General features: G+C 46.7%; 1 protein-coding gene across 3 annotated transcripts in view; it reads left to right on the forward strand.

The window, feature by feature from the left end:
- The window catches only part of LOC144690622 (ephrin type-B receptor 2), a 1,056,594-nt gene that overhangs the window by 751,015 nt on the left and 282,469 nt on the right, over positions 1–23,110 (forward strand). The gene's annotated exons all lie outside the window — the stretch shown is intronic.

Genomic DNA, 23,110 nt, shown 5'->3' on the forward strand with positions numbered 1-23,110 from the left:
GACATTCACTCTGACAGATTGCTGACATTCACTCTGACAGATTGCTGACATTCACTCTGACTGATTTCTGACATTCACTCTGACAGATTGCTAACATTCACTCTGACAGATTGCTGACAGTTACTCTGACAGATTGCTGATTTTCACTCTGACAGATTGCTGATATTCACTCTGACAGATTGCTGACAGTCACTCTTACAGATTACTGACATTCACTCTGACAGATTGCTGACATTCACTCTGACAGATTGCTGACATTCACCCTGAAGGATTGCTGACATTCATTCAGACAGATTGCTGACATTCACTCTGACAGATTGCTGGCATTCACTATAGTTTACTATTACTTATGTTATGAACTCAGTTCTACTATTTACTTCTGCCCCTCCACCCCCTCATAGCTTACCACAATCTTGAAGGCACATTCACTTCTCAGAGCTCAGCCCTGTATGTCACAGCCATCTGGAATTCACTTTTAATCTCCTCTGTGTTGCACTTATCTCAGAGGTAAGATTCTATGGGGGTTCTTCCTATAGCTTTTTGGCTCCGTGACTCTCCATCTTTTCTTTACAGACCTCATGACTGTAGATGCCTCATCTCCTTGTTTTGGCTGCTAGAAGATATCCAATTGCCTTCCCACAGCTCCCAAGATAACTGTGCTGACTACTTCCTACCACAAGGCTGTTAAGGGCCACTATAGATTTTTCCCTCTAGCTGCCAGCTGTCTTTTCTCCTGAAATCCCCACTGAGACAGGTCTTCTAAACACATTCGACGCAGTGAATGATGAAATTAATGTTTTCTCTATTAGAAGTTCAGTCCTAACTGGCTATCATTTCCTGTTGGCTCCTCAATCTGGTGTGGCGCAATCTATTCCAAAGCAAAGCTGCAACTACCTCTGTCTTTCCCCAAACTGAACGGCGTGCATTTGTCAGCAAACATACGCAGATAAATTAAACAAAAACCTTACAACTAAGGCTGTACCCTGAATCACTATCTCCATCGCAATGTGGCATGTTTTGGGATGGTTCAAACAGAAATGCAAATGATTTATTTTACCTTCAGTGCTACTCTTTGATTCTTCAAACCATATAAATAATTTCTATCTCTAATGGAGATTTTACGTCCCTCTTTCCCAGAATCACTCACTGATGCACAATTTGGATTCTGCCAGAGCCATTCAGCTCTTGACATCATTACAGCCTTGATCGAAACAAAAGAGCAGAACTCGAGGGGAAGTATGAGTGACTACCCTTGACATTAAGGCTGCATGTGACCGTGTGTGGCATCAAGGGGCTCTGGCAAAATTGAATTCAATGGGAACCAGGGGGCAAATTCTCTGCTGGTTGGAGCCATACCTAGCACAAAAGAAGAGGCTTGTGGGTATTGGAGGTCAATCACCTCAGTTCCAGGACATCACTGCAGGAGTTCCTCAGAGTCGTGTCCTCAGGCCAATCATCTTCAACTGCTTCATCAATGAGCTTTCCTCCATCACAAGGTCAGAAGTTGGTTGATGTTTGCACAATATTCAGTACCATTCTTGACTCCTCAGATACTGAAGCAGTCTGTGCTCATATGCAGCAAGACCTGGACAACATTCAGGATTGGGTTGACAAGTGACAAGTAACATTCATGCCAGACAAGTGCCAGGTAATGACCATCTCCAACAAGAGAGAACCTGACCAGCTCCCCTTGACGTTCAGTGGCATTATCATCACTGAATCCCCCACTATCAACATCCTGGGGGTTACCATTGACCAGAAACTGAACTGAACTAGCCATATAAATACTGTGGCTGTAAGAGCAGGTAAGAGGCTGGGAATCCTGCAGTGAGTAACTCACCTCCTGACTCCGCAAAGCCTGTCCATCATTTACAAGGCAGGGATAAGGCAGGGGAGTGGGATTAGGTGGAATGCTCCTTCAGCGAGCCAGTGCAGACTCGATGGGCTGAATGGCCTCTTTCTGCACTGTAAAGATTCTGTGGTCCTGTGAAGTCAGGAGTGTGATGGAATACCCTCCACTTGCCTGGATGAGTGCAGCTCCAACAAAGTTCGACCCCATCCAGGACAAAGCAGCCTGCTTGATCAGCACCCCATCCATCACATTAAACATTCACTCCCTCCATTGTTTCAGGGTCAGTGGTATGTACCATCTACAAGATGCACTGCAAACCTGGGCTCCCAGAGCATTACCCTGGTTCTCCAGATTATTAGTACAACAACAATACCACTATGCCATCGCCTCCCTCTGTTCCTGCACCTCCTTTATTTTATACTGTCTCTCCATATTCTTCCTGCCAAAATGAATCACCTCGCACTTCTCTGCATTAAACCTCACCTGTCACTTGTCTGCCCAATCGACCAACATGTCTATGTCCTTTTGAAGTTCAAACTATCCCCATCACAGTTGACAACATTTTCAATCTTTGTATCATCTGCAAATTTTGAAATCATGTCCTGAATACCACAGTCTAGGTCATTAATATATATCAGAAAGAGCAAGGGTCCCAACACTGACCCTGGGGAATTCCACTAAAAATTTTTCCTCAATCTGAAAAACAACCATTTATCACTACTCTCTGTTTCCTACCACTCAGCTAATTTCTTATACAAATGCCTACTTTCACTTTTATTCCATGAGCTAGAATTTTGCTGAAAAGTCTGTTGTGTGGCACTGTGTCAAATGCCTTTTGAAAACCCATATACAACACATCAATAGCATTTCCCTTATCAAACTTCTCTGTTACCTCCTCAAAAAACTGAAGCAAGTTAATTAAACATGATTTCACCTTAATGAATCCATGCTGGCTTTCCTTAATTATCCTGCACTTATCTAAGTAACTATTGATTTTATCCCGAACTATAGTTTCCAGAAGTTAGACTGAGGTCAAACTGACTGGTCTGTAGCTGCCGGCTTTATCCTTGCGCCCCTTTTTGAACAATGGTGTAACATTCACAATTCTCCAGTCCGCTGGCACCTCCCCTGTGTCTAAGGAAGACTGGAAGATTATCACTAATGCCTCTGCAATTTCCACTCGCACTTCCCTCAGTACCCTTGGATGCATCTCATGCGGTCCTGGTACCTTGTCTATTTTAATTAAAGATAGCCTTTCTAACACCACCTCCTCAATTGTAAATTCTTTGAGTGTACTAATTACCTCCTCTTTCAACTCGTCCTGGGTAGCATCCTTTTCCTTTGTAAAAGCAGATTCAGAGTACTTGTTTAATGCCTCCACTATTTCTCCTGCCTCCACGTGCAAGCCCCCTATTTTGTCCCTAATTGCCCTACTCTTTTACCACACTTTTATTATTTAAATACTTATAGAAGACCTTGGGATTCTCTTTTGTATTCACTGCCAGTCTCTTTCCGTGCTCTCTCCTTGCTTTTCTTATTTGTTTTTCTTTTCACTTCCCCTTTGGTCCTTTTATATTCAGCCTGATTCTCCTTTGTATTTTCTACCTGACACCTGTTGTACATGCACTTCATCCTTTTCACCTTCACCTCTATCTCTCTCGTCATCCAGGGCTCTCTGGATTTATTTGTCCTACCTCCCCCCTTCAAGGGAATATACCCTGACATTGCCTGCAATATTGTTTCTTTGAAAGTGGCCCATTGTTCACCCACCGTCTTTTCTGCCAACATTTGATTCCAGCTTACTTGACTCAGATGCATTCTCATCCCATTGAAGATGGCTTTCCCCCAATTAATTGTCCCTGTTCTGGATTGTTCCTTGTCCTTTTCCATGGCCTACCTAACTGTTATGATACAATGGTCACTGTCCCCTAAAAGGTCTCCCACTGTTATTTGATCCCCTTAGACCAACTCATTCTCAGAACCAGGTCCAACAGTGCCTGCCCTCTCGTTGGACCGGAAACATACTGCTGCAGAAAATTACCTTGAACAAATTCCAGGAAGCCTCATCCCTCTTGTCCCTTAGCACTATTCCTATCCCAGTCTACATTTGGATAATAGAAGTTCCCCCAGAAGCCATCCAACAGAGGGCGGTAGTGAAAAGTGACTGAGAAGCATTCTGGGAGAAGTCAGCGCAGTCACCGCAACTCAGAAGGGGATCGAGGAGAAGGACCCTTGCCCTCAACAGGAAGAAGAGCATCCAACAGAGGGTGGTAGTGAGAAGTGACTGAGAAGCATTCTGGGAGAAGTCAGCGCAGTCACCGCAACTCAGAAGGGGATCGAGGAGAAGGACCCTTGCCCTCAACAGGAAGAAGAGCATCCAACAGAGGGTGGTAGTGAGAAGTGACTGAGAAGCATTCTGGGAGAAGTCACTGCAACTCAGAAGGGGATTGAGGAGGACCCATTGTCAAAGAACGGAATAGTCCCAAACATTACATTGCTGTAGTGTTTCCATCCCTCCCTCCTCCTCAAACCAAAAAAAAGAGAGAGAGGGAGAGGCAGTACCTTCAGGAGTGCACCAGACCTGCGAGGGACACTCTTCTGATAGTGGTTTTACTGAGTGCTTACTCAGTACTTTACTCAGTACTTTACTCAGTGCTTACTCAGTACTCACTCAGTACTTTATTCAGTACTTAGTACTTACTCAGTATTGACTGCACTATTTCCATGAGATTGATTCTTCTATTGCTGCTGTGTTCTCACCTTGCTTTCACTAGTGAGTTTCAGGAACCCTGAGAAACCCTTGGATGCGCTGTTAAACCTTAAAACTATGTTCAAATAGCACCCAAATTGAGTGAATAACATATGCCAACAAACTGCCTAAGCCCCAACACACTTGTATTTTTCCAGAGTTTCCCTCCTACCTACACCCAAACCTTCATGCTCCTCCAGGTTAAAATTCAACACCCTCCATTAAACCCCAGAATGCACGTGTCTATGTGGGAATGAATCCATAGTGAACCTCCCATAATGGTAACTGACAGTATAAAGTTGGAGTGTGACTGATCTTATTCTGTTACTGGAGTATGATGATGCAGCCTGACCCTAACCCCTACAACATAGTTCCAAGCAAAGCCCAGGCTGACGGGCATCTGGATGTTCTAACAAAGTTGTAACCGTAGTCACTGGCAGTCTAGCCTAGGCTGTCTGTTAGACTTTGCTTTGAGCGGCTCTTCGTGCATTCAGAGTTTCCCTCTTGTACTTAATGAGAGTGAAAGGCTTTGATTCATGACAGCTTCTATCACAGTGATGTTAGCCTCAAACCAGTCAGCACTATTCCACTCCTCCTTCCCACACGTTGAGAATGTAGTATTGTAGATACCGGAATTACTAATCTACTAATATTTTAGATATTGGTGTTAAAATATGCACCACTTCACTTATGCACTCTGTGTGGGAGAGGCAATGGTGTAGTGGTATTGTCACTGGACTAGTAATCCAGAAACCTAGGGTAAAGCTCTGGGGACCTGGGTTTGAATCCTACCACAGCAGATGGGGAAATTTGTTTTCAGTTAACACAAGTCTGGAATTGAAAGCCCATGAAACCATTGCCAATTATCATAAAAACCCATCTGGTTCACTAATGTCCTTTAGGGAAGGAAATCTGCTGTCCTTACCTGGTCTGGCCTACATGTGACTCCAGACCCACAGCAATACAGTTGACTCTTAAATGCCCCCTGAAATGGCCTAGCAAGCCATTCAGTTCTCATGGGCAATTAGGGATGGGCAATAAATGCTGGCCCCATCCCATGGAAAAATTCCAGAGAGCACCTTTCTAATTGAGTCAAGAAACTCTTTGTTCTTATTTGTGTACATTGTATGGCTGGCACTGATACAAGGATGGTCATTCTACATGGAAAGATAAAGTTTCACAGGTTGTATCCTCACTCTAGCACACACCAGGGAGTGATCTGTATCGCAGTCAGTGCTGTGGTAGCTATGTGTGTTGAGAATGCTGTTCAGAGAATCATGTCTGGTGATGATCAGATCCAGCTGGTGCCAATGCCCTGATCTTGGATGTCTCCAGGACACCTTGTGGCATGGTTTGTTCTGAAAGAAGGTGTTAGTTACACAAAGTTCCTGGTAGCAGCAAAGCTCAAATAGTCTCTATCCGTTCTCATTCATCTTTCCCAGACCATGATGTCCGAGGCAGGAGGATGAAGCCTCACGATTCGTAGCCACTCTTATGTTGAAATCCCCAAGCACATAAAGATGTTCTGACTTAGGGATTTTGCTGATAGCAGTGTTAAGCTCCTCATAGAACTGATCTTTCAACTCTGTGCGGGGTGGTGGGAATGGTTCTATCATCGAGCGAAGGCTACATCTTGCTCATACTTTTCCGCTGGACTCTTCCTCTGCCAGATGAACCTGTGATGTTTTGCTTTTAGTGATCTGCTCTCGGTGAGCCTGGTCTCTGGCAGGGAAGCTATGTCAATGTTCAGCCTATCAAGTTGCAATTCAACCACAGCTGTCCAGCACGCATTATTGATCAGCTGCATGTCACCTGTCAATCCTGTGCACATGGTTTTGATGTTCCAGCTTGCCGGTTGTTTATCTGGTGCGATGGATTCAGTCCAGTTGTTGAGCAGAGACTCAAAGCTCCAAGCTTGCATTGAAGCAGGTGGATGGTGATGGATCAACACCTCACTAGTCAGAGCTTCCCAACTCACGTGAAACAAGATGGTCCCTCCCAGCATTGGAGACAGCCCAGAGCAACCATTCTCCATGCCAACCCAATTCGGCTTATCACTCATTGCTGCTGCCTCCTGAGTTGTGCTAATGCCCTGAAGTGTCCTCTCCAGGGTGCAAGACTGGGCAAAATTTAGGCAGACCCTGGGCTGCTCAAATGTCAGGGTTCCCCTCTCAAAGAACAAAAGAACAAAGAAAAGTACAGCACAGCAACAGGCCCTTCGGCCCTCCAAGCCTGCGCCGATCATATTGCCTGTCAAACTAATACATTTTGCACTTCCGGGGTCCATATCCCTCTATTCCCATCCTATTCATGTATTTGTCAAGCTGCCACTTAAACACCACTATCATACCTGCTTCCACCACCTCCTCTGGCAGCGAATTCCAGACACTCACTACCCTTTGCGTAAAAAACTTGCCCCGCACATCTCCTCTATAGATTTCTCCTCTCACCTTGAATCTATGTCCCCTAGTAATTGACTCTTCCATCCTGGGAAAAAGCTTCTGACTATCTACTCTGTCCATGCCACTCATAATTTTGTAAACTTCTATCAAGTCGCCCCTCAATCTCCGTCGCTCTAGTGAGAACAATCCGAGTTTCTCCAACCTCTCCTCATAGCTAATAACCTCCAGACCAGGCAGCATCCTGGTAAACCTCCTCTGCACCCTCTCCAACGCCTCCATATCCTTCTGGTAATGTGGCGACCAGAATTGCACGAAATTTTCCAAGTATGGCCTAACCAAGGTTCTATACAGCTGCAGCATGACTTCCCAGCTTTTATACTCAATACCCCTGCCGATGAAGGCAAGCATGCCATATGCCTTCCTGACTACCTTATCCACCTGTGTTGCCACTTTCAGTGACCTGTGGACCTGTACACCCAGATCCCTCTGCCCGTCGATGCACTTAAGGGTTCTGCCATTTACTGTATAATTTCTGCCTGTATTAGACCTTCCAAAATGTATTACCTCGCATTTGTCCGGATTAAACTCCATCTGCCATATCTCCGCCCAAGTCTCCAACCGATCTACATCCCGTTGTATCCTTTGACAATCCTCTTCACTATCTGCAACTCCTCCAACCTTAGTGTCGTCTGCAAACTTACTAATTAGCCCAGTTACATTTTCCTCCAAATCATTTACATATGCTGCAAACAGCAAAGGTCCCAGCACTGATCCCTGCGGAACACCACTAGTCACAGCTCTCCATTCAGAAAAGCACCCTTCCACTGCTACCCTCTGTCTTCTATGACCAAGCCAATTCTGTATCCATCTTGCCAGCTCACCTCTGATCCCGTGCGACTTTACCTTCTGTACCAGTCTGCCATGAGGGACCTTGTCAAAGGCCTTACTGAAATCCATGTATATAACATCCACTGGCCTTCCATCATCGATCATCTTTGTCACTTCCTCGAAAAACTCGATCAAGTTAGTGAGACACGACCTCCCCTTCACAAAACCATGCTGCCTCTCACTAATACGCCCATTTGCTTCCAAATGGTAGTAAATCCTGTCACGAAGAATCTTCTCCAATAATTTCCCTACCACTGATGTAAGGCTCACCGGCCTGTAATTTCCTGGATTATCCCTGCTACCTTTCTTAAACAATGGAACAACATTGGCCATTCTCCAGTCCTCTGGGACCTCACCCGAAGCCAGTCAGGATACAAAGATTTCTGTAAAGGCCCCAGCAATCTCCTCCCTTGCCTCCCTCAGTACTCTGGGGTCTCGATCTCCCTGTCTGAGTCCAAAGGAATGCAAAGCATTACGTTTAGCACTGCCCTGGTTTCAGGAGCTGCCGAAAACATGACACATTTAGACGTCAGTCTGCCTTTGGGCTCCACACTAGATTTTTTATCAGGGTTTCACCCTTTGGCTTTCAACTCTCCCGATGTCACCACAGGGCAGTGGAGCTAATTGCCCGTAGCTGGGAGTTTGATTCATGAGTGTCAGGGTGTATCCACATGCCGGTTGGTCTGTACACTGTATGTCTGGGCCCCCGATCATCTCCACTTCTGACGTTATAACGGAAGGAAGGTCATTGATGAAGCAGCTGAAGGTGGTTGCAGCGAGGACACTACCCTGAGGAACTCCCGCAGAGATGTCCTGGAGCTGAGATGATTGACCTCCAACAACCACAACCGCTTTCCTTTGTGCTAGGAATGACTCCAACCAGCGGAGCGTTTTCCCCCGCCGATTCCCATTGACTCCCGTTTTGCTAGGGCTCCTTGATGCCACATTCAGTCAAATGCTGCCTTGATGTCAAGGGCAGTCACTCTCACCTCACCTCAGGAGTTCAGCCATTTTGTCCATTTTTGAACCAAGTCTGTAATGAGATCAGAAGCTGAATGACCCTGGTGGAACTCAAAATGAGTGTCAGTGAGCAGGTTATTGCTAAGCAAGTGCCACTTCATAGCACTGTTGGTGACCCCTTCCATTACTTTACTGATGATTTAAAGTAGTGTGTGTCGCTGGCTGGTGTGTATCGCTGGGTGGGTGTGCATCACGGGTCGATGTGTGTCATGGGTCGATATGTGTCATGGGTGGGTGTGCGTCACGGGTGGGTGTGTGTCACAGATGGGTGTGTGTCACAGATGGGTGTGTGTCACAGATCGGTGTGCGTTACGGGTTGATGTGCGTCACGGGTGGGTGTGTGTCACAGATGGGTGTGTGTCACAGATCGGTGTGCGTTACGGGTTGATGTGCGTCACGGGTGGGTGTGCATCACGGGTCGATGTGTGTCACGGGTGGGTGTGTGTCACGGATCGGTGTGTGTCACAGATCAGTGTGCATTGCGGGTTGATGTGCGTCACGGGTGGGTGTGTGTCACGGGTCGATGTGTGTCACGGGTCGATGTGTGTCACGGGTCGATGTGTGTCATGGGTCGGTGTGTGTCACGGGTCGGTGTGTGTCACAGGTCGATGTGTGTCATGGGTTGGTGTGCGTCACGGGTGGGTGTGTGTCACAGGTTGACGTGCGTCACGGGTGGGTGTGCATCACGGGTCGATGTGCGTCACGGGTGGGTATGTGTCACGGGTCGATGTGTGTCACGGATCGGTGTGCGTCACGGATCGGTGTGCGTCACGGATCGGTGTGCGTCACGGATCGGTGTGCGTCACGGATCGGTGTACGTCACAGGTGGGTGTGCATCACGGGTCGACGTGTGTCAGTGTTCTGTTTATGTCGTGGTCCAGTGTGTCAAGGATCAGTTTGTTAATTGGCCATTGTCAGTGGTCAATGCATGTCTCTTTGGTCAGTGTGTGTCAGTGGTCAGTGTGCTATTGGCCTTTGTGTATCTCAGTGTTCAATGTGTCTGTGGTCAGTGTGTCCCAGTGGTCAATGTGTCTCAGTGGTCAATGTGCCTCAGTGTTATGGCACAGCGGATGGTAAATGCTGAGCTGTTCAAATCCCAGGGGGAAACTTGAAACAGCTATTTTACAATTTGTGTTTATTTTGAGATGTGTGCCTTAAATTCAGTAGTAATAAGACCACTGAGTCTTATAGGTTTCCTACAAAACTAAATTAAACCTTTATTAATAAAAATTTTCAAAATTGATTTTAAGCACATACATAGATTTACCAGTTACTACTATGATAACTCCTAGCTCCCCTAGTTAATCAAACTCCCAGTTACACCTCCGTTAAGGCAATAATAAAACACATAGATTTAAACAGACCCAGGCAAAGCACACACCCTGGACAGTCGAATTCAAAATGGGTTTTTTTCAGCTTCAGTTCCTTGTAGCCATCAACTTGAGGCTTTTCACACTTATGTTAGGTCTTAAAATGCCTTTTCCTTTACACATATCTTCATCTCCTTTATACAGATTTCTCCCTTTTCAGTGTAAATCCCAATGATATGTCTTTTCAACTCTATTTTTCTAAAAATAAAAATCTTTCATAGTACCAATTTTATCAGTAAGCTTTGGGAAAAAGAAACGTATTGTTTGGCTTAGCCTCTGTTGGCTACGTGTAACACCTTACCACCTCTTTGAAATTCACTACTCTAATTTATCTATAAATGCAAATGCACCCTTCACACCTAACATTCTAAAACTTCTGCCATGCTTACCTATTTAACATTTCAAAGCTAGCTTGTCTTCTTGATACATAAAAGCCTTCAGACCAGCTGTCTCTAATACACACACACACACACACACACACACACACACACACAGTTTCAACTTTACAATAAATGGCGAAAATTATTATATTTTCCTGACACTCAGTGGTCAGTGTCAGTGGTCAATGTGTCCCAATGGCCTGAATAGTTCAGTTGGTTGCACTCCCATCTCTGAGCCAGAAGGTCCAGTACATCATCATAAAATCAGGCAGATTTATGGAAAGGAAATTGTATTTGATAATATTATTTGAGTTCTTTGAGTATCTAACAAGCAGGGTAAATAAAGGGAATGAGTAGATGTAGCGTTTTTGGATTTCTAAAAGGCATTCGATAAGGTGCTACATGAAAGGTTACCACACAAGATAAGAACTCATGTTGTTGGGGGTAATATATCAGCATGGATAGAAGACTGGCTAACTAGCAAGGTAAGAGAGATAAATGGGACATTAGCAAACTGTAACTAGTGGGGTGCCACGATGACCTGTCCTGGGGCCTCAACAATTACTATCTCAATCAATTACAATGATTTGGATGAAGGAACAAGCTGCATTGTAGCCAAATTTGCTGAGCATATAAAGATAAGTAAGGACACAGAGAGTCCGCAAAGAGATATAGATAGGTAAAAAGAGTGGGCAGAAAAATTGGCAGATGGCGTTTAATGTGGGAAAATGTGAGGGATGAATAGAAAAGCAGAATATTATTTAAATGGAGAGAGACTGCAGAATGCTGTGGTACAGAGAGATCTGGGTGTCCTTGCCCAAGAATCACAAAATGTTAACTTTCAGGTACAGCAAGTAATTAGGAAGGAAGCTGGAATGTTGGCCTTTATTGCAAGGGGCATGGAGTATAAAAGTTGGGAAATTTTGATAAAGGGCATTGGTGAGACTACACCTGGAGTACTGTGTATCATTTTGATCTCCATACTTAAGGAGGGATATACTTAATTGGAAGCTGTTCAGAGAAGGTTCACTAGGCTGATTCCTGGGATGAACGGGTTGTCTTAAGGAGAAAGGTTGAGCAGGCTGGGCCTATACTTATTGGAGTTTAGAAGAATGAGAGGTAATCTTATTGAAATATACAGGATTTTGAGGGGGATTGAGGGGGTAGGAACATGGGAACAGGAGTAAGCCATTCAGCCCATTGAGCCTGCTCCGCCACTCAATATGATCATGGCTGATCATCCACTTCAATGCCTTTTACCCACACAATCCCCATATCCCTTTATTTCATTGGCATTTAGAAAACTGTCAATCTCTGCTTTAAACATACTCAATGACTGAGCTTCCACAGGCCTCTGGGGTAGAGAATTCCAAAGATTCTCAACCCTCTGAGTAAAATAAAATCTCCTCATCTCAGTCCTAAGTGACTTCCCCCTTATTTTGAAACTGTGTCCCCTGGTTCTAGATTCCCCAACCAGGGGAAACATCTTACCTGCATCTACCCTGTCTATCCCTTTAAGTATTTTGTAGGTTTCAATGAGATCGCCTCTCATTCCACTTTCCTGTCTGCAACCCCATGACGCTTGGGAAGACAGGGCACAAAATCGCTGCCGTGTGATCAGTTTAAATATCCAATCTGAATGCTAGTTAATAGATGAGTGAAATGGTAGGTGGGTGAGGTGGATGAGTGGATGGGTGAGGAGGATGAGTGGGTCGGTGAGGAGGATGAGTGGGTGGGTGAGGTGGATGAGTGGGTGAGTGGTGTGGATGAGTGGGTAAGGTGTAGGTGGATGAGGTGGGTTGGTTGGTAGGGGGTAGGTGGGTGAGTGGATAGTTAGGTTGGAGACTAGTCGGGTCAGGTCGGGAGGGTGGTCGGGGGGTAACCAGAGGTTCGGGAGGGTAATTGGGTGGTCAGGTGGGTGGCCGGGGAGGTTGGACAGGTGGTTGGGGCGTTTGAGAGGGTAGTCAGGGGTCAGGGGGGGCCGACTGGGGCGGGGATGGGGGCATAGTTGTGTAGTTATCCAAGAGTTAGTTTAGCTTTTAATCTGTCTAACATTTCCTGGATAACTATCCAGGTAAGTACGGCAGAACTGTCCGAAATCCCCGACTCTAACTCAGTTTCAGAAATATTTGCGCAGGCTGCCAGGGAGCAGGGAATTTCCCATCAGAAGTTGAAACTTCCCGGGCAATTTCCATGGAGGTCCACACATCGGGACTTCCTCAGGCTCCTGTCGCACATCTCAGTCTTACATCTGATCTCTGATGATCTGGAGACTGGAAGATTTGGCCCAATAAGATTTAAAAAGTGGATCTTGGTGCTGCAGACCTTGGAGTCCCCTGAACATAATGCAGTTGAGCAGGCCACGTACTAGTCAACAGCCGAGAAATCTGTGCTAGTGATGTGCTGGAGCTGTGCCACTGATGTGCTGGAGCTGTGCCACTGATGTGCTGGAGCTGTGCTGGTGCTGGAGCTGTGCTATTGATTTGCTGATGCTGTGCTGGATCTGTGCTTGAGCTGGTTTGAAGCTATGCTGGTGCCATACTGGATCTGTGCTTGTCACATTGGTCTGAGCTCAGAGATTGTTTGGAAAATGATGCAGCATTCATTGTATTTACCCTGTCAAATGGACAGCATTTCCTGCAGTTAACGTTTACAGTTGAACATGGAAATTGAGAAGCGATTGATAATGGTGCTCTGTTGAATCTCCACAGGTGGCAATCTTCTAGAAATCACTGAACTAGAACTTCTCCTTTTACATTTTAACTTCACTGTGAAAACCCTCTCCTCTGTAAAAGTCACCTCACTAATGAGGTGAAAATGTTTTTAATTACACACCAAGTCTACTACTCCCTCGCCTTGGAAAATTAATTTTATATTTGTGTAATGCCAAATGATAAAATTTCCGTAGTTCTTCAAAACTTGTTTAAAAGTTTGTGTATGATATTTCAGCCTTGAATATGCATATCCCAATTTTTATTTTGCTTTCTCTAAAGCTTACAGGAAGTAAAGGATATTTGGTGCATTTTACTTGCTGGTTTGCTGAGCGTGTGAATTCTTTAGTGTGAAGCTTATCCTTGGCATCACTGTGGCTAGACACCTGGGGATCACTTAACTTGCATTAGATTCAGACTTACATTGGGATAGGGGAAATCCATGACAGAGATCTCTGGATCTTTGTAGGCAGCTTTCTTCAAGGTCAGCAGTGAGCTGACTTTGTCGCTAACTGCAAAATCTGGATCAAAGCATTCATTTTGAATTCAGTCCATGTCAGTTTTATCACTGAATAAAATTGTTGTGGAAACCTAGGTCAGTTTATGGATCCTGTTGGAATAGATAGCAGTGGTAAATATGGGTTTGAATTGAGATTAAATGAAGAATTAGCTGGAAAAAACATCAGGTCAGGCAGCATCTATGGCGAGAGAAACAGAGGTAACGTTTTGAGTCTGATATGACTCTTTAAGTGTGCTTGGTGACGCACAGTTCAGTGATAATGAGGGAGCCAGTGGGTAATACAGGAGCAGCAGAGATCCTTTTAGGAAAAACCTTAGATCAGAAACAAGACAATAATTAGACAGTTTTCAAAATGAAGAAAAAGGAAGAAGTGCAGAAAGGATTCTATAAATGGAGCTTTTGCGCATAGTGCATTTCATAACGACAAAGAATGAACTGTGAGCCGCTTATGAATCAAATTAGTTAAAAATTTACATGGTTTCTTATTCAAGCATTGTTGACTGGGAGGTTAGATTTTAAATATATAAAATGTCATAACCTGAAGCATATATATCATAAAACACAAGAGTATAATGAACAAACTCTACCATGAATACTAAATAGTTTCTTATTTGAAAGGTTTTGATTTTCTGGATCAAATCCTCAATTTGCAGCTTTGGGTACCTGGCAGACTGTTTGGGAGATAAGTAGCTGATGGGAGGGAGGATTATCTCAGTAGCTGGAGTTCCATGACAGTATATGCGACTGCACTTGCTCAGACACACTACTCCATCTATTGGTTTGCATGAGAAGTACAGATCTCTGTTCTCAGCTTAGCCATTGGGTCACGCCTCCCAGATTGTCTTTGACTGTCTAGCTTACTGCACATAATGGGTCTTTCCTCCAAACTGGGGGATAAACATACCGCTCAAAGAATTAAAAAAGTTTGATACAAATTGAACGCAGAGGCAGGAAAAAAACACATATCTTTTCATTGAATAGAAGGAATAATATTGGTGTCACAACCATGTAAAAAACATTTCCTTAAAGTGATCTGCAAGCTAAGAATGTGTGTTTAACATTCTTTTAATTTATGAGTGATGCAATTAAAAATAACCTAGCAGACAAGCTTTAGTCTTAAACAAGATAAAGCTTAGTTTATTACAACTGCTGAAAGTTAACTAGGTAACAGTGGTAAAGTTAGAAACTAAAAATATAGATACAAAGATAAAAATGCAATAAAGGAAAAATATACTTAAAGATGAGATTTCAAATCAGCCTCAGTGAAAGAATCATTGTGGGCCCATTCTTTGGAATGCCTTCTTTCCAAAGTGAAAGGTTTGAAACTTGAAGTTAGATTCAGCAGCTGCGATGATACCTATAGTCAACTGCCTGTAGGTTGCCTATGCAGGTGGACTCAGCAGGCCAGCTGCTTTGGGGAGCAAGTAAAGGTCCCTTTTCTTTACAGGTTCTGCTAGTGCAACACTTGAAGATTGCCTGGTTTCCTTTTTTGGCAGAACCATGATGTTTTCCTTGTGGACACCTTTCTCTGCAGCTCCAGGTGGCGAGGAACCCCAGCTGTCGCAAGTGTTTTAGCTGAGAGCTATCTGCTGGTAGTGTCTCTCAAAATTATCACACAAGCATGGCTTCTTGCAGCCCTTTTTATAATTCAAAAACATAAGAAATGGCTGCTATGTTAATTTAGGTGAGCCATAGAGCCACAAAGCAAATTATTCAGTAAAATTGCAGACTTTTGAACAGATTTTTCTTGTCGGATGTTCCCTCAGAAGTGAAAAGGATTTTCACACTTTTTAGGAGGTTCAATTATGTTGTCCAAGGCATCCTTGAATTTCAAGTGTCTTGTGATTCTTCTTGAGATAAGGACAGTCTGGCTAACAACAGTTGGAATCCACAAGAGAAGTTGGAGATTACAATTTGTTAGGCACTCCATAATATTATAATTATATGTCCTCGACATTGGGTTAGGCCTAATAGTATCTGCCAATGTGGAGCTGTAAGTGCTGATTTTTCTTTACCTCATTACATTCTATTTATGTGTGAAATGATACATTAAGTCCTCACTTAAAGTTGTGGCTATGTTACTGAACATTTTAAATTATTTAACTTTAAGTGAAACAACTTTCAGTGAATCATGGGTTCTCATATGAATCAATGGTAAAGTCGGAGTTAGGTCCCTTTGGATATTTCTCATCTGGAAAAACCGATATACAAGTTGAAATACTTTACCGCACATGTGCAGCACTGTGCATTCCCAGCTGTAATAATGTACAAAAAAAATCACTGAATATAACAAACATACTCCATATATTGAATTGAGATAATACTAAATCACTCAAACAAGCCCTGAGTAGCACAGCTTCTGTGGCTCACCCACAGCACTCCTGAAACTCAGCTCAACTTTTTGCTTGCTTTCTTTTCCCACTCTCTCTTTCCTTTCCCACTCTGTCCCTCTCTCTCCCTCTCCTTTCCCACTCTGTCCCTCTCTCTCCTCTTTCCCACTCTGTCCCTCTCTCTCTCTCTCCTTTCCCGCTCTGTCCCTCTCTCTCTCCTTTCCCACTCTATCCTTCTCTTTCTCTCTCTCCTTTCCCACTCTGTCCCTCTCTTTCTCTCTCTCCGTTCCCACTCTGTCCCTCTCTCTCTCTCCTTTCCCACTCTGTCCCTCCCTCTCTTTCCTTTCCCGCTCTGTCCCTCTCTCTCCTTTCCCACTTTATCCCTTTCTTTCTCTCTCTCCTTTCCCACTCTGTCCCTCTCTCTCTCTCCTTTCCCACTCTGTCCCTCTCTCTCTCTCCTTTCCCACTCTCTCCTTTCCCACCCTGCCCCTCTCTCTCTCTTTCTTTTCCCACTCTGTCCCTCTCTGTCTTCCTCTCCTTTCCCACTCTATCCCTCTCTCTCTCTCTCTCCTTTCCCACTCTGTCCCTCTCTCCTTTCCCATTCTGTCCCTCTCTCTTTTCCCACTCTGCCCCTCTCTCTCTCTCCTTTCCCACTCTGTCCCTCTCTCTCTCTCTCTCTCCTTTCCCACTCTGTCCCTCTCTCTCTGTTCCCACTCTGCCCCTCTCTCTCTCCTTTCCCACTCTGTCTCTCTCTCTCTCTCTCTCTCTCTCTCTCTCCTTTCCCACTCTGTCCCTCTCTCTCCTTTCCCACTCTGTTCCTCTCTCTCCTTTCCCACTCTGTCCCTCTCTCCTTTCCCACTCTGTCCCTCTCTCTCTCTCTCACACTCCTTTCCCACTCTATCCCTCTCTTTCTCTCTCTCTCTCTCCTTTCCCACTCTGTCCCTCTCCCTCTCTCCTTTCCCACTCTGACCCTCTCTCCTTTCCCACTCTGTCCCTCTCTCTCTCTCTCTCTCTCCTTTCCCACTCTCTCCCTCTCCTTTCCCACTCTCTCTCTCCTTTCCCACTCTGGGTGGAATCGGCCTTGCCCGCTGGCATTGGTGTGTTCGGTGGAATGAGCAGACAATATGGCGAAAAGGCCAAAAGCCGGTTTCACGATGTTGTGAAACCAGTTTGTGATTGTTCACTCATCCCATCGATGGTGCGCTGCGTTCCCCACCATTGGGAATCTCATTGTAATTCATCAGCACATCATTATAAGGCCAGCTCACCAGCCTCACCAGCCCCCGCCCCCACCCCCTCTGGATCAGCCGCCCATGTCGGCGGAAAATACCCCATGACAAGTGCGATGTGCCGAAGTCGGGAATTACCGCTGGGGCCTTGCTCACATCGCGGACACCTGAGGAGCAGGAGATGCTGAAGCCTAACAGCAACAGCACTCTGGAGGAACGTCCATGCCATGCTGGGTGGATTCTCATGGACATGGCTCTGCTGCCAAGCAGCTCACGGAAGGTGGTAGGTCACCGTTGATGCTCACAATGGATGACGGTCGAGGCAGGGAGAGGAAGGTCTAGGATCAACTGGAAGAGGTGTCGACAGGGGTGAGGTTGGGAGGGGGGAATGGAATGTTGGGGCTGGTAAGGTTGGAAGGGGGGAATGAAGATGTTAGGGGGATGAGGTTGGGAGGGGAGGTGAGAGTACTAGGGTGGAGATGGCAACCGGGGTGGTAGCTGTATCGGGGGTGGGTGGAAGGTGTAAAGGAAGGAATTCGGAGGGGGGAAGAGTCTGGGGGAGGAAGGAGTGCAAGAGGGGAGGGAGTAAGGGTGGAGGAAGGAGTCAGGAAGGGGGAAGGAGTACAGCTGGAGGAAGAGGTAAGGCTGGAAGGAGGAGTCGAGGAGTGATGGGCTAAGGGTGGCAGAAGAAGGAAGGGTGTCAAAGGGAGTCATCAAGCTGGAGGGACTAGGCGGGGGTCGGGGGAGAGGAGTCAGTGGGGGTGAAAGGACTAAGGGCTTCCGAGGGGGAATGGTTTTCGGGAGGGAAGGGATTTCCGGGGGGAAGGGGTTCCAAGGGGGGTAAGGGTCCAGAGCGGGGGGTGTCCAGGTGAATGTGCAAGGGAGGGGTCTGATGGATCCATGACTGCCTCCTGGGGAGCAAACTGAGGGTGGACATGGCATGAGGGAATGGTGAGAATGACCGAGGGCAGTGAGGCAGTAGGGTGGGAGGGTGAGGGTTCAACAGTAACGGTAGAAGGGACAGCGAAGGTGGTTGGTGGGGACCTGGAGGCAGACACGGACCCTGGGGGTGGGAAGGAGGAGGCTGGGGAGGTTAATGTGGATGGGGTTGGGATTTTCGGGAAGGAAGGGAATGTGCAGGTTCACCTGGACATCCCAGAAGGAAAAGGATTGTGGCTGGTAAGTCACGGAGGGGAGGTGGAAGGTGATGCCGGGGGGGTCAACAGTGATGGGGGAAAGGAAATAGGTGACTGGGGGAGGGGAAAAGATGGAGGAGCAAAAGTAAAACCGAATTAGCACCATGCTGTCCAAATCGAAAGTGAAACGAGAGTCATGATGGGCGAGATCAGATGCTGCATGGGAGTGTGATCAGTGGGTGGGCGGAGATGCAGCTCAGCTCAGATAGACAACTGAAAGAGAATCCTAGCAGACAGCATTGAAAATGCTCAGGACAGTGAGATGAGGATCCGTGTGTCTGGGAGAGTGCTTGGACGAGGCTCCGAAAGGCCCTGTCACACGCACACTTTTCCTTCCAGAATCACTAGTGGGCTGGCTGCTCCCTCTACAGTGACAAAGGACGAGGTTGACGGGCTCACAGGCAAAGGGGACTCGGAGGGAGTGCACATCCTCTGAGATTCCTGAATGGATGAGTCAGGGGTGTCCAGCTGCCACTCCCCCTCCTTTCGGGTGCCCGAGGGCCCCTGCCTGACTCTTTGAGAGGAAGGAACATCTGGAGGGACATTGAGGTGCCCTGTTTCCCTCTCGCGTTGCCACTGCAGGAACTCACCCATGGCTCCCACGATGGAGTACAGGTCTACACACACCTCCGCGTTCTGCTGGACCAGGGTCTCCATGGCTTCCACCATCCTTCCCATGGAGACCCCCATATGCGTACAGGTGGGCATTGCTTCATCAGTGAGAAGGCTGATGCACTCCTCCAACTCACATGGCACTCTGTTGAAGGCTTCCAACAGCACTGCGTGATGTTCCTGACCTTCTGCTGACTCTCCAGGATGAGTTGAAAGGCCAAACCCAGAGGCTCAATATCTGACTCGGACCTGACAGATGCCTCTTCCTCAGCAGTCTTCCAAGTGCTGGGGAGCTTGGCTGAACCTGCCTCCTCCTGCTGCGGACATGTGTCCGTGCGGTGACCACCAGATTGTGAACCCGAGCCTGCTCTAGATCTAGGTCCCACCGAGGTGTGTGTCTCTGCGCTGGTGGAGGATGTGGGTAAGCGCTGTGACGGGTCTTCCCGGCTGCTTATTTCCAGCTCTTCAATGGAGGAGGTGTCCTCTTGGCTGGAGGTGGGGACCTGGATGGAGCTGAGGGACTGTCTGGGTGAGAGTGTTGGTCGCTTGGCAGAGCTCCCTGTGAACCAAAGTGTAGATAATTAGTGCACAGCAGCAGAGTCAAAAGCAGGAGAGAGAGCACTCACAGTTACATTGAGAGAGAAGAATGATGTGGTGCAGGATCCTCACGTGGGCATTCACCACTGAGATTCCTGAATGGATGAGCCAGGGGTGTCCAGCTGCCACTCCCCCTCCCTTCGGGTGCTCAAGGGCCCCAGCCTGACTCCTTGAGGGGAAGGAACACCTGGAGGGACATTGAGGTGCCCTGTTTCCCTGGGTCCATGTCCTCACCAGTCAGCGCGATCGCACACTCCTCAAAGTGAGTGAGGGGCCTAATGCAAGCCATTCGACTCCCAGTCTGGGGCCTCTCCCTGCTGATATGAGCCAGTTTTTCCTGCATGGAAACAGATGGAGAGAGTGTGAACAGGACACATGGCACTGTGTGGAATGTTTGTGTGGTGAGCGGAGACATGGACAGGATGAGGACACGAGCTCGAGAGGATATGAGCCTGATGGAGATGTGAAGGTGTGTGTGAGAGTTAGTGGTGTTGTCCCTTGAGGTGTGAGATCCCTGTGGGTGTGTGCTGGGTTTATGAGTGTGTGAGTTGAGAGTGATGAGAAGAGTTACTTACCCTGACGGAACGGATGAGACCATCCATCCTGTAGCAGCACTGGGTGGCTGTCCTCTTTTGCAGGGCATTGGTGTTGACCACCGCTGTCACTGCTACCCAAGCTGGATTGGTGATGCTGCTGCCCCTCCTGTGGCCAGAGCGGGAGTAGAGGACATCATGGCGAGGCTCCACAGCATCTCGAGGGGGCACTCGAGGGATGCGTCACTAAACCTGGAGACCGCAGTCTTCTTGCCTTTCTGGGCCATGCCTCCTTTGCAGCAGTCGCGGGCTAAAAGCACTGAGAGATGTGTGTGCGGCTAGGCTTTAAATATGGTGCCCGGCGTGATGAGGCAGCGAGGTGATGGTGTGGCGGGTGAATGAGATCCTGCCTGCCATGGAACTGCAGCGGGCTTGTGGCGATACGGCACAAAAAGCTACCATTGTGGTAAACGTCATTGTACCCGCCCACATAGTGCAAACCTGGGACGATTCCACCCTGTCTGTCTCTCTCTTTCTAACTCTCTCTCTCTCCATTCCCATTCTGTCCCTCTCTCTCTCTCTCCCCTTTCGCACCCTGTCTCTTTGATCCCCTCTCTCTCCTTTCTCACTCTGTCTCCCTCTCTCTCCTTTCTCACATTGTCCTCCTCTCTCTCCAGAGCCTGGACCCCTTCCTGACAGTCTGCAGGGTCTGAGCCCCTTTCCTGGATCACAGGTAAAGTGGGGGGCAGGGGGCCCGCGGATGGAACTGGGGAGGGTGGTGCCACAGAGCAGGGATGGGGTGGCTGCAGGTAGAGCCAGGGTTTAGGGGGCACGGATACATCTGGGGTGGGGGGACCGCGGACAGAGCCGGGGGCCCCATTCCCCTCCCCCCGCCCCACCCAGGTTGCTGACACTTCATCACTCGATCGACAGCCAGCAGCTTCCCATCCCTGCCCTGCTCTCTGGCTCCCGGATCTCGGGCCTCCTTTCTCCCCGCGGCCTTGACCTCTGGTGACTGTGGTGGCGGTTCTGGCATCAGTACATCTGTACCTTGTTTATGTGGGTGGCTGTCCCAGAGTTCAGTGCTTGGTGGGGGTGAAGCCAGAGTCCAGACAATGTAAAACTGAAAATGACGACGCAAGAAAAATAGGCCCAAAACAACAAACAACGTAAAAAAACTAAACAACGCGAAGAGGGGCCCCTTAAACTGAGGACTTACTGTATATTAATTGTGGACAACAATTAATGCAAATTGCTTATCCTCAAAGCACTCAGCAAGCCTGGCAGCATCTGTGGAGATAGAAACAGAGTTAACGTTTCAAGTCAAATGTATCTCTTCTTCAGAACTGCTTTCATTTCAGATTTCCAGTGTTCTCAGTATTTTGCTTTTATTGCACTGATCCCTGTGGCTGAATTACTCTCTAATTGTGTAGTTACAATACGTAAGTGGCATTGACTCCAAGAATGTATGGCAAAAAAACAATCACATGTCTAATACTGAAACCATTGAGGTGTCATGCATGTTTGTATCGAGAGAAAAAAAAACGATATATTAATTCACGGGATGTGGACATCACTGGCTAGGCCAGCATTAATTGCCCATCCATAATTGTCCTTGAGAAGGTGGTGGTGAGCTGCCTCCTTGAACTGCTGCAGCCCACGGTGCTTTTAGGGAGGGAGTTCCAGGATTTTGACCCAGTGTAAGGAACATATCTTTTTATTTCTGTTGGACTGTGGATTAAAATTGCAATAGCTGCAGTTTGAAAGCCATGTCCACTGGAACAAGATGAGAGATATATACAATGTTGCAGTCCTGGAACAAAGTGTGCCATGAAAGACAGGATGGTACCAGAAAGGAGCCCTGGACCAAGGGAGCTGCCTGGCAACAACGTTTTAATTGGCTCCTGACCAGGTATTTGTAAGAGGACAGTGCAGCAGAATAGCTCCTAGCCTGAAAGGAACAAGACCTAAAACCTCTTTCTCCTTTGTGTGGAAGATTCCGGTAATTCCACAATAATGGCTAGCTGGATTTTTCATCTCATATCTCAATAACCTGCTCTCTCTCTCTCTCTGAAAACCCCTGTGAAGAGGCAAAGGGGAGAAATCACTGTTAGAGACATTGAAAGGCAAGTGCTCAACCAATGAACTAAATACTGAAAATGCTGGAAGACCGCATCGTGTCATCAACAAGCACTGAAAGAAATTTGGAAGCCATCGATCAAAATCAACCCATCAAATCCTGTATTCTGGAATTGGTTTTAACCCACCATTAAAATCCATGTTTTTCTGTGTCTTATATGTGTGTGTATATCGGGATTTAAGAAGGGGTAGAGTTTAAGTCATAGAGTTAGAAATTAGCAGTTCATATTTCTTTCTTTTGCCACTGGTTAACGACAGTTTGTTCAATTATTTATTTATTAAGTTTACAAAACTGGTGCTTGTATTCTGTTAATCCAAAATACACAGTTATGTAGAATTGGGGCAACCTGGTTGTTTGGTCAAACTTATCACATTTTTCATGGCTCGGAGAACAGTGGCGCATTATCCCCAGTGAGTCGTGACACCCAGCGACAGTGAAGGAATGACAATATATGTGCAAGTCAGGAGGTGAGTTGCTTGGAGGGGAACTTCCATGTGGTGGTGTTCCCATGTGTCTGCTGCCCTTGACCTTCTAGATGGTAGAGGTTGTGGGTTTGGAAGATGCTGTCGAAGGAGTCTTGG

The sequence above is a fragment of the Cetorhinus maximus genome, chromosome 15 (assembly GCF_964194155.1).
Source record: "Cetorhinus maximus chromosome 15, sCetMax3.hap1.1, whole genome shotgun sequence".
NCBI lineage: Eukaryota > Metazoa > Chordata > Chondrichthyes > Lamniformes > Cetorhinidae > Cetorhinus > Cetorhinus maximus.